The 13,699-nt window shown below is 43.9% G+C and overlaps 15 non-coding genes across 15 annotated transcripts; all 15 read right to left on the reverse strand.

The window, feature by feature from the left end:
- Positions 1–1,043: 1,043 nt before the first annotated feature.
- TRNAP-AGG (transfer RNA proline (anticodon AGG)) lies at positions 1,044–1,115 on the reverse strand. Its single transcript has one exon. It is a non-coding gene; the product is annotated as a tRNA-Pro (tRNA).
- Positions 1,116–1,519: 404 nt separating this feature from the next.
- Positions 1,520–1,591, reverse strand: TRNAP-AGG (transfer RNA proline (anticodon AGG)). Its single transcript has one exon. It is a non-coding gene; the product is annotated as a tRNA-Pro (tRNA).
- Positions 1,592–3,121: 1,530 nt separating this feature from the next.
- On the reverse strand, positions 3,122–3,193 carry TRNAP-AGG (transfer RNA proline (anticodon AGG)). The gene has a single exon. It is a non-coding gene; the product is annotated as a tRNA-Pro (tRNA).
- A 1,214-nt stretch (positions 3,194–4,407) lies between these two features.
- On the reverse strand, positions 4,408–4,479 carry TRNAP-AGG (transfer RNA proline (anticodon AGG)). The gene has a single exon. It is a non-coding gene; the product is annotated as a tRNA-Pro (tRNA).
- A 565-nt stretch (positions 4,480–5,044) lies between these two features.
- On the reverse strand, positions 5,045–5,116 carry TRNAP-AGG (transfer RNA proline (anticodon AGG)). The gene has a single exon. It is a non-coding gene; the product is annotated as a tRNA-Pro (tRNA).
- A 1,216-nt stretch (positions 5,117–6,332) lies between these two features.
- On the reverse strand, positions 6,333–6,404 carry TRNAP-AGG (transfer RNA proline (anticodon AGG)). Its single transcript has one exon. It is a non-coding gene; the product is annotated as a tRNA-Pro (tRNA).
- A 565-nt stretch (positions 6,405–6,969) lies between these two features.
- On the reverse strand, positions 6,970–7,041 carry TRNAP-AGG (transfer RNA proline (anticodon AGG)). The gene has a single exon. It is a non-coding gene; the product is annotated as a tRNA-Pro (tRNA).
- A 250-nt stretch (positions 7,042–7,291) lies between these two features.
- Positions 7,292–7,363, reverse strand: TRNAP-AGG (transfer RNA proline (anticodon AGG)). The gene has a single exon. It is a non-coding gene; the product is annotated as a tRNA-Pro (tRNA).
- Positions 7,364–7,928: 565 nt separating this feature from the next.
- TRNAP-AGG (transfer RNA proline (anticodon AGG)) lies at positions 7,929–8,000 on the reverse strand. The gene has a single exon. It is a non-coding gene; the product is annotated as a tRNA-Pro (tRNA).
- A 250-nt stretch (positions 8,001–8,250) lies between these two features.
- Positions 8,251–8,322, reverse strand: TRNAP-AGG (transfer RNA proline (anticodon AGG)). Its single transcript has one exon. It is a non-coding gene; the product is annotated as a tRNA-Pro (tRNA).
- A 249-nt stretch (positions 8,323–8,571) lies between these two features.
- TRNAP-UGG (transfer RNA proline (anticodon UGG)) lies at positions 8,572–8,643 on the reverse strand. Its single transcript has one exon. It is a non-coding gene; the product is annotated as a tRNA-Pro (tRNA).
- Positions 8,644–10,817: 2,174 nt separating this feature from the next.
- TRNAP-AGG (transfer RNA proline (anticodon AGG)) lies at positions 10,818–10,889 on the reverse strand. Its single transcript has one exon. It is a non-coding gene; the product is annotated as a tRNA-Pro (tRNA).
- A 564-nt stretch (positions 10,890–11,453) lies between these two features.
- TRNAP-AGG (transfer RNA proline (anticodon AGG)) lies at positions 11,454–11,525 on the reverse strand. Its single transcript has one exon. It is a non-coding gene; the product is annotated as a tRNA-Pro (tRNA).
- Positions 11,526–12,257: 732 nt separating this feature from the next.
- On the reverse strand, positions 12,258–12,329 carry TRNAP-AGG (transfer RNA proline (anticodon AGG)). The gene has a single exon. It is a non-coding gene; the product is annotated as a tRNA-Pro (tRNA).
- Positions 12,330–13,215: 886 nt separating this feature from the next.
- Positions 13,216–13,287, reverse strand: TRNAP-AGG (transfer RNA proline (anticodon AGG)). Its single transcript has one exon. It is a non-coding gene; the product is annotated as a tRNA-Pro (tRNA).
- Positions 13,288–13,699: the final 412 nt, after the last annotated feature.

The following is a 13,699-nucleotide window of genomic DNA, read 5'->3' on the forward strand; positions in this document are numbered from 1 at the left end:
GTAAAATATGCTCAACTCATAGGACTACCCGGTAATTAGTTGCAATTAAATAGTCACAAAACTACTTCTGCAAAAACTTGGGTCCGTCCGGGTTTTGAACCCGGGACCACTCGAAGCCAAAGCGAGTTTCATACACCTAGACCAACGGACAATCTGCGTGAGTAAAATATGCTCAACTCATAGGACTACCCTGTAATTAGTTGCAATTAAATAGTCACAAAACTACTTCTGCAAAAACTTGGGTCCGTCCGGGTTTTGAACCCGAGACCACTCGCACCTAAGCGAGTGTCATACTCCTAGACCAACGGACAATGTGTGTAAGTAAAATATGCTCAACTCATAGACTACCCTGTAATTAGTTGCAATTATATAGTCCCAAAACTACTTCCGCAAAATCTCGGGTCCGTCCGGGATTTGAACCCGGGACCACTCGCACCCTAAGCGGGATTCATACCCCTAGACCAACGGACCGTGAGTTCATGTAAAATATGCCCAACTCATAGGTCTACCCTGTAGTTAGTTGCATTTAAATAGTTGCTAAATTACTTCTGAAAGAACTCGGGTCTGTCCGGGATTTGAACCCGGGACCACTCGCAGCCAAAGCGAGTATCATACCCCTAGACAAACGGACAATGTGCGCAAGTAAAATGTGCTCAACTCATAGGACTACCCTGTAGTTAGATGCATTTAAATAATTTCTAAATTACAGCTGAAAGAACTCGGGTCTGTCCAGGATACGAACCCGGGACCACTCGCAGCCAAAGCGAGTATCATACCCCTAGACCAACGGACAATCTGCGTAAGTAAAATATGCTCAACTCATAGGACTACCCTGTAATTAGTTGCAATTAAATAGTCACAAAACTACTTTTGCAAAAACTGGGGTACGTCCGGGATTTGAAACCTAGAACACTCGCACCCAAAGCGAGTATCATACCCCTAGACCAGGGCACCATGTATGGAATAGAAATATGCTCAATTCATAGGGCTACAAATTAATTAGTTGCATTTAAATAGTCACTAAATTACTTCTGCAAAAGCTCGGGTCCGTCCGGGATTTGAACCCGGGACCACTCGCACCCTAAGTAAGTATCATACCCCTAGACCAACGGACCGTGTGGTCGAGTAAAATATGCCCAACTCATAGGTCTACCCTGTAGTTAGTTGCATTTAAATAGTTGCTAAATTACTTCTGAAAGAACTCGGGTCCGTCCGGGTTTTGAACCCGGGACCACTCGAAGCCAAAGCGAGTTTCATACACCTAGACCAACGGACAATCTGCGTGAGTAAAATATGCTCAACTCATAGGACTACCCGGTAATTAGTTGCAATTAAATAGTCACAAAACTACTTCTGCAAAAACTTGGGTCCGTCTGGGATTTGAACCCGGGACCACTCGCACCCAAAGCGAGTATCATACCCCTAGACCAACGGACCATGCAGAAATATGCTCAATTCATAGGGCTACAAATTAATTAGCTGCATTTAAATAGTCACTAAATTACTTCTGCAAAAACTCGGGTCCATCTGGGATTTGAACCCGGGACCACTCGCACCCTAAGCGAGTATCATACCCCTAGACCAACGGACCGTGTGTTCGAGTAAAATATGCCCAACTCATAGGATTACCCTGTAGTTAGTTGCATTTAAATAGTTGCTAAATTACTTCTGAAAGAACTCGGGTCTGTCCGGGATTTGAACCCGAGACCACTCGCGCCAAAGCGAGTATCATACCCCTAGACCAACGGACAATCTGCGAAAGTAAAATATGCTCAACTCATAGGACTACCCTGTAATTAGTTGCAATTAAATAGTCACAAAACTACTTCTGCAAAAACTTGGGTCCGTCTGGGATTTGAACCCGGGACCACTCGCACCCAAAGCGAGATTCATACCCCTAGACCAAAGGACCGTGTGTTCATGTAAAATATGCCCAACTCATAGGTCTACCCTGTAGTTAGTTGCATTTAAATAGTTGCTAAATTACTTCTGAAGGAACTCGGGTCTGTACGGGATTTGAACCCGGGACCACTCGCAGCCAAAGCGAATATTATACCACTAGACAAACGGACAATGTGCGTAAATAAAATGTGCTCAACTCATAGGACTACCCTGTAGTTAGTTGCATTTAAATAATTTCTAAATTACAGCTGAAAGAACTCGGGTCTGTCCAGGATATGAACCCGGGACCACTCGCAGCCAAAGCGAGTATCATACCCCTAGACCAACGGACAATCTGCGTAAGTAAAATATGCTCAACTCATAGGACTACCCTGTAATTAGTTGCAATTAAATAGTCACAAAACTACTTTTGCAAAAACTCGGGTACGTCCGGGATTTGAAACCTAGAACACTCGCACCCAAAGCGAGTATCATACCCCTAGACCAGGGCACCATGTATGGAATAGAAATATGCTCAATTCATAGGGCTACAAATTAATTAGTTGCATTTAAATAGTCACTAAATTACTTCTGCAAAAACTCGGGTCCCTCCGGGATTTGAACCCGGGACCACTCGCACCCTAAGCGAGTATCATCCCCCTAGACCAACGGACAATGTGCGTAAGTAAAATATGCTGAACTCATAGGACTAACCTGTAATTAGTTCAAATTATACAGTCCCAAAACTACTTCTGCAAAAGCTCGGGTCCGTCCGGTATTTGAACTCGGGACCACTCGCACCCTAAGCGAGCATCATACCCCTAGACCAACGGACCGTGTGTTCGAGTAAAATATGCCCAACTCATAGGTCTACCCTGTAGTTAGTTGAATTTAAATAGTTACTAAATTACTTCTGGAAGAACTCGGGTCTGTCCGGGATTTGAACCCGGGACCACTCGCAGCCAAAGCGAGTTTCATACCCCTAGACCAACGGGCAATCTGCGTAAGTAAAATATGCTCAACTCATAGGACTACCCTGTAATTAGTTGCAATTAAATAGTCACAAAACTACTTCTGCAAAAACTTGGGTCCGTCTGGGATTTGAACCCGGGACCACTCGCACCCAAAGCGAGTATCATACCCCTAGACCAACGGACCATGTAGAAATATGCTCAATTCATAGGGCTACAAATTAATTAGTTGCATTTAAATAGTCACTAAATTACTTCTGCAAAAACTCGGGTCCCTCCGGGATTTGAACCCGGGACCACTCGCACCCTAAGCGAGTATCATCCCCCTAGACCAACGGACCATGTGTTCAAGAAAAATATGCCCAACTCATAGGTCTACCCTGTAGTTAGTTACATTTAAATAGTTGCTAAATTACTTCTGAAAGAACTCGGGTCTGTCCGGGATTTGAACCCGGGACCACTCGCAGCCAAAGCGAGTATCATACCCCTAGACCAACGGACCATATGTGTAAGAAAAATGTGCTCAACTAATAGGCCTACCCTGTAAATAGTTGCAATTAAATAGTCACGAAACTACTTCTGCAAAAACTCGGGTGCGTCCGGGATTTGAAACCTAGAACACTCGCACACAAAGGGAGTATCATACCCCTAGACCAGCGCACCATGTATGGAATAGAAATATGCTCAATTCATAGGGCTACAAATTAGTTAGTTGCATTTAAATAGTCACTAAATTACTTCTTCAAAAACTCGGGTCCGTCCGGGATTAGAACCCGAGACCACTCGCACCTAAGCGAGTGTCATACTCCTAGACCAACGGACAATGTGTGTAAGTAAAATATGCTCAACTCATAGACTACCCTGTAATTAGTTGCAATTATATAGTCCCAAAACTACTTCCGCAAAATCTCGGGTCCGTCCGGGATTTGAACCCGGGACCACTCGCACCCTAAGCGGGATTCATACCCCTAGACCAACGGACCGTGAGTTCATGTAAAATATGCCCAACTCATAGGTCTACCCTGTAGTTAGTTGCATTTAAATAGTTGCTAAATTACTTCTGAAAGAACTCGGGTCTGTCCGGGATTTGAACCCGGGACCACTCGCAGCCAAAGCGAGTATCATACCCCTAGACAAACGGACAATGTGCGCAAGTAAAATGTGCTCAACTCATAGGACTACCCTGTAGTTAGTTGCATTTAAATAATTTCTAAATTACAGCTGAAAGAACTCGGGTCTGTCCAGGATACGAACCCGGGACCACTCGCAGCCAAAGCGAGTATCATACCCCTAGACCAACGGACAATCTGCGTAAGTAAAATATGCTCAACTCATAGGACTACCCTGTAATTAGTTGCAATTAAATAGTCACAAAACTACTTTTGCAAAAACTGGGGTACGTCCGGGATTTGAAACCTAGAACACTCGCACCCAAAGCGAGTATCATACCCCTAGACCAGGGCACCATGTATGGAATAGAAATATGCTCAATTCATAGGGCTACAAATTAATTATTTGCATTTAAATAGTCACTAAATTACTTCTGCAAAAGCTCGGGTCCGTCCGGGATTTGAACCCGGGACCACTCGCACCCTAAGTAAGTATCATACCCCTAGACCAACGGACCGTGTGTTCGAGTAAAATATGCCCAACTCATAGGTCTACCCTGTAGTTAGTTGCATTTAAATAGTTGCTAAATTACTTCTGAAAGAACTCGGGTCTGTCCGGGATTTGAACCCGGGACCACTCGCAGCCAAAGCGAGTATCATACCCCTAGACAAACGGACAATGTGCGTAAGTAAAATGTGCTCAACTCATAGGACTACCCTGTAGTTAGTTGCATTTAAATAGTTACTAAATTACTTCTGAAAGAATTCGGGTCTGTCCGGGATTTGAACCCGGGACCACTCGCAGCCAAAGCGAGTTTCATACCCCAAGAAAAACGGACAATCTGCGCAAGTAAAATATGCTCAACTCATACGACTACCCTGTAATTAGTTGCAATTAAATAGTCACAAAACTACTTCTGCAAAAACTTGGGTCCGTCTGGGATTTGAACCCGGGACCACTCGCACCCAAAGCGAGTATCACACCCCTAGACCAACGGACCATGTAGAAATATGCTCAATTCATAGGGCTACAAATTAATTAGTTGCATTTAAATAGTCACTAAATTACTTCTGCAAAAACTCGGGTCCCTCCGGGATTTGAACCCGGAACCACTCGCACCCTAAGCGAGTATCATCCCCCTAGACCAACGGACCATGTGTTCAAGAAAAATATGCCCAACTCATAGGTCAACCCTGTAGTTAGTTGAATTTAAATAGTTACTAAATTTCTTCTGAAAGAACTCGGGTCTGTCCGGGATTTGAACCCGGGACCACTCGCAGTCAAAGCGAGTATCATACCCCTAGACCAACGGACAATGTGCGTAAGTAAAATATGCTCAACTCATAGGACTACCCTGTAATTAGTTGCAATTAAATAGTCACAAAACTACTTCTGCAAAAACTTGGGTTCGTCTGGGATTTGAACCCGGGACCACTCGCACCCAAAGCGAGATTCATACCCCTAGACCAACGGACCGTGTGTTCATGTAAAATATGCCCAACTCATAGGTCTACCCTGTAGTTAGTTGCATTTAAATAGTTGCTAAATTACTTCTGAAAGAACTCGGGTCTGTACGGGATTTGAACCCGGGACCACTCGCAGCCAAAGCGAATATTATACCACTAGACAAACGGACAATGTGCGTAAATAAAATGTGCTCAACTCATAGGACTACTCTGTAATTAGTTGCAATTAAATAGTCACAAAACTTCTTCTGCAAAAACTTGGGTCCGTCTGGGATTTGAACCCGGGACCACTCGCACCCAAAGCGAGATTCATACCCCTAGACCAACGGACCGTGTGTTCATGTAAAATATGCCCAACTCATAGGTCTACCCTGTAGTTAGTTGCATTTAAATAGTTTCTAAATTACTTCTGAAAGAACTCGGGTCTGTACGGGATTTGAACCCGGGACCACTCGCAGCCAAAGCGAATATCATACCACTAGACAAACGGACAATGTGCGTAAATAAAATGTGCTCAACTCATAGGACTACCCTGTAGTTAGTTGCATTTAAATAATTTCTAAATTACCGCTGAAAGAACTCGGGTCTGTCCAGGATATGAACCCGGGACCACTCGCAGCCAAAGCGAGTATCATACCCCTAGACCAACGGACAATCTGCGTAAGTAAAATATGCTCAACTCATAGGACTACCCTGTAATTAGTTGCAATTAAATAGTCACAAAACTACTTTTGCAAAAACTCGGGTACGTCCGGGATTTGAAACCTAGAACACTCGCACCCAAAGCGAGTATCATACCCCTAGACCAGGGCACCATGTATGGAATAGAAATATGCTCAATTCATAGGGCTACAAATTAATTAGTTGCATTTATATAGTCACTAAATTACTTCTGCAAAAGCTCGGGTCCGTCCGGGATTTGAACCCGGGACCACTCGCACCCTAAGTAAGTATCATACCCCTAGACCAACGGACCGTGTGTTCGAGTAAAATATGCCCAACTCATAGGTCTACCCTGTAGTTAGTTGCATTTAAATAGTTGCTAAATTACTTCTGGAAGAACTCGGGTCTGTCCGGGATTTGAACCCGGTACCACTCGCAGCCAAAGCGAGTATCATACCCCTAGACAAACGGACAATGTGCGTAAGTAAAATGTGCTCAACTCATAGGACTACCCTGTAGTTAGTTGCATTTAAATAGTTACTAAATTACTTCTGAAACAATTCGGGTCTGTCCGGGATTTGAACCCGGGACCACTCGCAGCGAAAGCGAGTTTCATACCCCAAGAAAAACGGACAATCTGCGTAAGTAAAATATGCTCAACTCATACGACTACCCTGTATTTAGTTGCAATTAAATAGTCACAAAACTACTTCTGCAAAAACTTGGGTCCGTCTGGGATTTGAACCCGGGACCACTCGCACCCAAAGCGAGTATCATACCCCTTGACCAACGGACCATGTAGAAATATGCTCAATTCATAGGGCTACAAATTAATTAGTTGCATTTAAATAGTCACTAAATTACTTCTGCAAAAACTCGGGTCCCTCCGGGATTTGAACCCGGAACCACTCGCACCCTAAGCGAGTATCATCCCCCTAGACCAACGGACCATGTGTTCAAGAAAAATATGCCCAACTCATAGGTCAACCCTGTAGTTAGTTGAATTTAAATAGTTACTAAATTTCTTCTGAAAGAACTCGGGTCTGTCCGGGATTTGAACCCGGGACCACTCGCAGTCAAAGCGAGTATCATACCCCTAGACCAACGGACAATGTGCGTAAGTAAAATATGCTCAACTCATAGGACTAACCTGTAATTAGTTCAAATTATACAGTCCCAAAACTACTTCTGCAAAAGCTCGGGTCCGTCCGGGATTTGAACCCGGGACCACTCGCACCCTAAGCGAGTATCATACCCCTAGACCAACGGACCGTGTGTTCATGTAAAATATGCCCAACTCATAGGTCTACCCTGTAGTTAGTTGCATTTAAATAGTTGCTAAATTACTTCTGAAAGAACTCGTGTCTGTACGGGATTTGAACCCGGGACCACTCGCAGCCAAAGCGAATATTATACCACTAGACGAACGGACAATGTGCGTAAATAAAATGTGCTCAACTCATAGGACTACCCTGTAGTTAGTTGCATTTAAATAATTTCTAAATTACAGCTGAAAGAACTCGGGTCTGTCCAGGATATGAACCCGGGACCACTCGCAGCCAAAGCGAGTATCATACCCCTAGACCAACGGACAATCTGCGTACGTAAAATATGCTCAACTCATAGGACTACCCTGTAATTAGTTGCAATTAAATAGTCACAAAACTACTTCTGCAAAAACTTGGGTCCGTCTGGGATTTGAACCCGGGACCACTCGCACCCAAAGCGAGTATCATACCCCTAGACCAACGGACCATGTAGAAATATGCTCAATTCATAGGGCTACAAATTAATTAGTTGCATTTAAATAGTCACTAAATTACTTCTGAAAAAACTCGGGTCCCTCCGGGATTTGAACCCGGGACCACTCGCACCCTAAGCGAGTATCATCCCCCTAGACCAACGGACCATGTGTTGAAGAAAAATATGCCCAACTCATAGGTCTACCCTGTAGTTAGTTGAATTTAAATAGTTACTAAATTACTTCAGAAAAAACTCGGGTCTGTCCGGGATATGAACCCGGGACCACTCGCAGTCAAAGCGAGTATCATACCCCTAGACCAACGGACAATGTGCGTAAGTAAAATATGCTCAACTCATAGGACTAACCTGTAATTAGTTCAAATTATACAGTCCCAAAACTACTTCTGCAAAAGCTCGGGTCCGTCCGGGATTTGAACCCGGGACCACTCGCACCCTAAGCGAGTATCATACCCCTAGACCAACGGACCGTGTGTTCGAGTAAAATATGCCCAACTCATAGGATTACCCTGTAGTTAGTTGCATTTAAATAGTTGCTAAATTACTTCTGAAAGAACTCGGGTCTGTCCGGGATTTGAACCGGAGACCACTCGCGCCACAGCGAGTATCATACCCCTAGACCAACGGACAATCTGCGAAAGTAAAATATGCTCAACTCATAGGACTACCCTGTAATTAGTTGCAATTAAATAGTCACAAAACTACTTCTGCAAAAACTTGGGTCCGTCCGGGATTTGAACCCGGGACCACTCGCACCCAAAGCGAGTATCATACCCCTAGACCAACGGACCATATGTGTAAGAAAAATGTGCTCAACTATTAGGCCTACCCTGTAAATAGTTGCAATTAAATAGTCACGAAACTATTTCTGCAAAAACTCGGGTGCGTCCGGGTTTTGAAACCTAGAACACTCGCACACAAAGGGAGTATCATACCCCTAGACCAGCGCACCATGTATGGAATAGAAATATGCTCAATTCATAGGGTTACAAATTAGTTAGTTGCATTTAAATAGTCACTAAATTACTTCTTCAAAAACTCGGGTCCGTCCGGGATTAGAACCCGAGACCACTCGCACCTAAGCGAGTATCATACCCCTAGACCAACGGACAATCTGCGTAAGTAAAATATGCTCAACTCATAGGACTACCCTGTAATTAGTTGCAATTAAATAGTCACAAAACTACTTTTGCAAAAACTCGGGTACGTCCGGGATTTGAAACCTAGAACACTCGCACCCAAAGCGAGTATCATACCCCTAGACCAGGGCACCATGTATGGAATAGAAATATGCTCAATTCATAGGGCTACAAATTAATTAGTTGCATTTAAATAGTCACTAAATTACTTCTGCAAAAACTCGGGTCCCTCCGGGATTTGAACCCGGGACCACTTTCACCCTAAGCGAGTATCATCCCCCTAGACCAACGGACCATGTGTTGAAGAAAAATATGCTCAACTCATAGGTCTACCCTGTAGTTAGTTGAATTTAAATAGTTACTAAATTACTTCAGAAAGAACTCGGGTCTGTCCGGGATTTGAACCCGGGACCACTCGCAGTCAAAGCGAGTATCATACCCCTAGACCAACGGACAATGTGCGTAAGTAAAATATGCTCAACTCATAGGACTAACCTGTAATTAGTTCAAATTATACAGTCCCAAAACTACTTCTGCAAAAGCTCGGGTCCGTCCGGGATTTGAACCCGGGACCACTCGCACCCAAAGCGAGATTCATACCCCTAGACCAAAGGACCGTGTGTTCATGTAAAATATGCCCAACTCATAGGTCTACCCTGTAGTTAGTTGCATTTAAATAGTTGCTAAATTACTTCTGAAGGAACTCGGGTCTGTACGAGATTTGAACCCGGGACCACTCGCAGCCAAAGCGAATATTATACCACTAGACAAACGGACAATGTGCGTAAATAAAATGTGCTCAACTCATAGGACTACCCTGTAGTTAGTTGCATTTAAATAATTTCTAAATTACAGCTGAAAGAACTCGGGTCTGTCCAGGATATGAACCCGGGACCACTCGCAGCCAAAGCGAGTATCATACCCCTAGACCAACGGACAATCTGCGTAAGTAAAATATGCTCAACTCATAGGACTACCCTGTAATTAGTTGCAATTAAATAGTCACAAAACTACTTTTGCAAAAACTCGGGTACGTCCGGGATTTGAAACCTAGAACACTCGCACCCAATGCGAGTATCATACCCCTAGACCAGGGCACCATGTATGGAATAGAAATATGCTCAATTCATAGGGCTACAAATTAATTAGTTGCATTTAAATAGTCACTAAATTACTTCTGCAAAAACTCGGGTCCCTCCGGGATTTGAACCCGGGACCACTCGCACCCTAAGCGAGTATCATCCCCCTAGACCAACGGACAATGTGCGTAAGTAAAATATGCTCAACTCATAGGACTAACCTGTAATTAGTTCAAATTATACAGTCCCAAAACTACTTCTGCAAAAGCTCGGGTCCGTCCGGTATTTGAACTCGGGACCACTCGCACCCTAAGCGAGCATCATACCCCTAGACCAACGGACCGTGTGTTCGAGTAAAATATGCCCAACTCATAGGTCTACCCTGTAGTTAGTTGAATTTAAATAGTTACTAAATTACTTCTGGAAGAACTCGGGTCTGTCCGGGATTTGAACCCGGGACCACTCGCAGCCAAAGCGAGTTTCATACTCCTAGACCAACGGGCAATCTGCGTAAGTAAAATATGCTCAACTCATAGGACTACCCTGTAATTAGTTGCAATTAAATAGTCACAAAACTACTTCTGCAAAAACTTGGGTCCGTCTGGGATTTGAACCCGGGACCACTCGCACCCAAAGCGAGTATCATACCCCTAGACCAACGGACCATGTAGAAATATGCTCAATTCATAGGGCTACAAATTAATTAGTTGCATTTAAATAGTCACTAAATTACTTCTGCAAAAACTCGGGTCCCTCCGGGATTTGAACCCGGGACCACTCGCACCCTAAGCGAGTATCATCCCCCTAGACCAACGGACCATGTGTTCAAGAAAAATATGCCCAACTCATAGGTCTACCCTGTAGTTAGTTGAATTTAAATAGTTGCTAAATTACTTCTGAAAGAACTCGGGTCTGTCCGGGATTTGAACCCGAGACCACTCGCGCCAAAGCGAGTATCATACCCCTAGACCAACGGACAATCTGCGAAAGTAAAATATGCTCAACTCATAGGACTACCCTGTAATTAGTTGCAATTAAATAGTCACAAAACTACTTCTGCAAAAACTTGGGTCCGTCCGGGTTTTGAACCCGGGACCACTCGCAGCCAAAGCGAGTTTCATACACCTAGACCAACGGACAATCTGCGTGAGTAAAATATGCTCAACTCATAGGACTACCCTGTAATTAGTTGCAATTAAATAGTCACAAAACTACTTCTGCAAAAACTTGGGTCCGTCTGGGATTTGAACCCGGGACCACTCGCACCCAAAGCGAGTATCATACCCCTAGACCAACGGACCATGTAGAAATATGCTCAATTCATAGGGCTACAAATTAATTAGCTGCATTTAAATAGTCACTAAATTACTTCTGCAAAAACTCGGGTCCATCTGGGATTTGAACCCGGGACCACTCGCACCCTAAGCGAGTATCATACCCCTAGACCAACGGACCGTGTGTTCGAGTAAAATATGCCCAACTCATAGGATTACCCTGTAGTTAGTTGCATTTAAATAGTTGCTAAATTACTTCTGAAAGAACTCGGGTCTGTCCGGGATTTGAACCCGAGACCACTCGCGCCAAAGCGAGTATCATACCCCTAGACCAACGGACAATCTGCGAAAGTAAAATATGCTCAACTCATAGGACTACCCTGTAATTAGTTGCAATTAAATAGTTACAAAACTACTTCTGCAAAAACTTGGGTCCGTCCGGGATTTGAACCCGGGACCACTCGCACTCAAAGCGAGTATCATACCCCTAGACCAGGGCACCATGTATGGAATAGAAATATGCTCAATTCATAGGGCTACAAATTAATTAGTTGCATTTAAATAGTCACTAAATTACTTCTGCAAAAACTCGGGTTCCTCCGGGATTTGAACCCGGGACCACTCGCACCCTAAGCGAGTATCATCCCCCTAGACCAACGGACCATGTGTTGAAGAAAAATATGCTCAACTCATAGGTCTACCCTGTAGTTAGTTGAATTTAAATAGTTACTAAATTACTTCAGAAAGAACACGGGTCTGTCCGGGATTTGAACCCGGGACCACTCGCAGTCAAAGCGAGTATCATACCCCTAGACCAACGGACAATGTGCGTAAGTAAAATATGCTCAACTCATAGGACTAACCTGTAATTAGTTCAAATTATACAATCCCAAAACTACTTCTGCAAAAGCTCGGGTCCGTCCGGGATTTGAACCCGGGACCACTCGCACCCTAAGCGAGTATCATACCCCTAGACCAACGGACCGTGTGTTCGAGTAAAATATGCCCAACTCATAGGTCTACCCTGTAGTTAGTTGCATTTAAATAGTTGCTAAATTACTTCTGAAAGAACTCGGGTCTGTCCGGGATTTGAACCGGAGACCACTCGCGCCAAAGCGAGTATCATACCCCTAGACCAACGGACAATCTGCGAAAGTAAAATATGCTCAACTCATAGGACTACCCTGTAATTAGTTGCAATTAAATAGTCACAAAACTACTTCTGCAAAAACTTGGGTCCGTCTGGGATTTGAACCCGGGACCACTCGCACCCAAAGCGAGATTCATACCCCTAGACCAAAGGACCGTGTGTTCATGTAAAATATGCCCAACTCATAGGTCTACCCTGTAGTTAGTTGCATTTAAATAGTTGCTAAATTACTTCTGAAGGAACTCGGGTCTGTACGGGATTTGAACCCGGGACCACTCGCAGCCAAAGCGAATATTATACCACTAGACAAACGGACAATGTGCGTAAATAAAATGTGCTCAACTCATAGGACTACCCTGTAGTTAGTTGCATTTAAATAATTTCTAAATTACAGCTGAAAGAACTCGGGTCTGTCCAGGATATGAACCCGGGACCACTCGCAGCCAAAGCGAGTTTCATACACCTAGACCAACGGACAATCTGCGTGAGTAAAATATGCTCAACTCATAGGACTACCCTGTAATTAGTTGCAATTAAATAGTCACAAAACTACTTCTGCAAAAACTTGGGTCCGTCTGGGATTTGAACCCGGGACCACTCGCACCCAAAGCGAGTATCATACCCCTAGACCAACGGACCATGTAGAAATATGCTCAATTCATAGGGCTACAAATTAATTAGCTGCATTTAAATAGTCACTAAATTACTTCTGCAAAAACTCGGGTCCATCTGGGATTTGAACCCGGGACCACTCGCACCCTAAGCGAGTATCATACCCCTAGACCAACGGACCGTGTGTTCGAGTAAAATATGCCCAACTCATAGGATTACCCTGTAGTTAGTTGCATTTAAATAGTTGCTAAATTACTTCTGAAAGAACTCGGGTCTGTCCGGGATTTGAACCCGAGACCACTCGCGCCAAAGCGAGTATCATACCCCTAGACCAACGGACAATCTGCGAAAGTAAAATATGCTCAACTCATAGGACTACCCTGTAATTAGTTGCAATTAAATAGTCACAAAACTACTTCTGCAAAAACTTGGGTCCGTCCGGGATTTGAACCCGGGACCACTCGCACCCAAAGCGAGTATCATACCCCTAGACCAGGGCACCATGTATGGAATAGAAATATGCTCAATTCATAGGGCTACAAATTAATTAGTTGCATTTAAATAGTCACTAAATTACTTCTGCAAAAACTCGG

Source organism: Phalangium opilio, unplaced genomic scaffold (assembly GCF_054372755.1).
Source record: "Phalangium opilio isolate 3A_F unplaced genomic scaffold, DU_Popi_V2 ptg000088l_1, whole genome shotgun sequence".
Classification (NCBI taxonomy): domain Eukaryota; kingdom Metazoa; phylum Arthropoda; class Arachnida; order Opiliones; family Phalangiidae; genus Phalangium; species Phalangium opilio.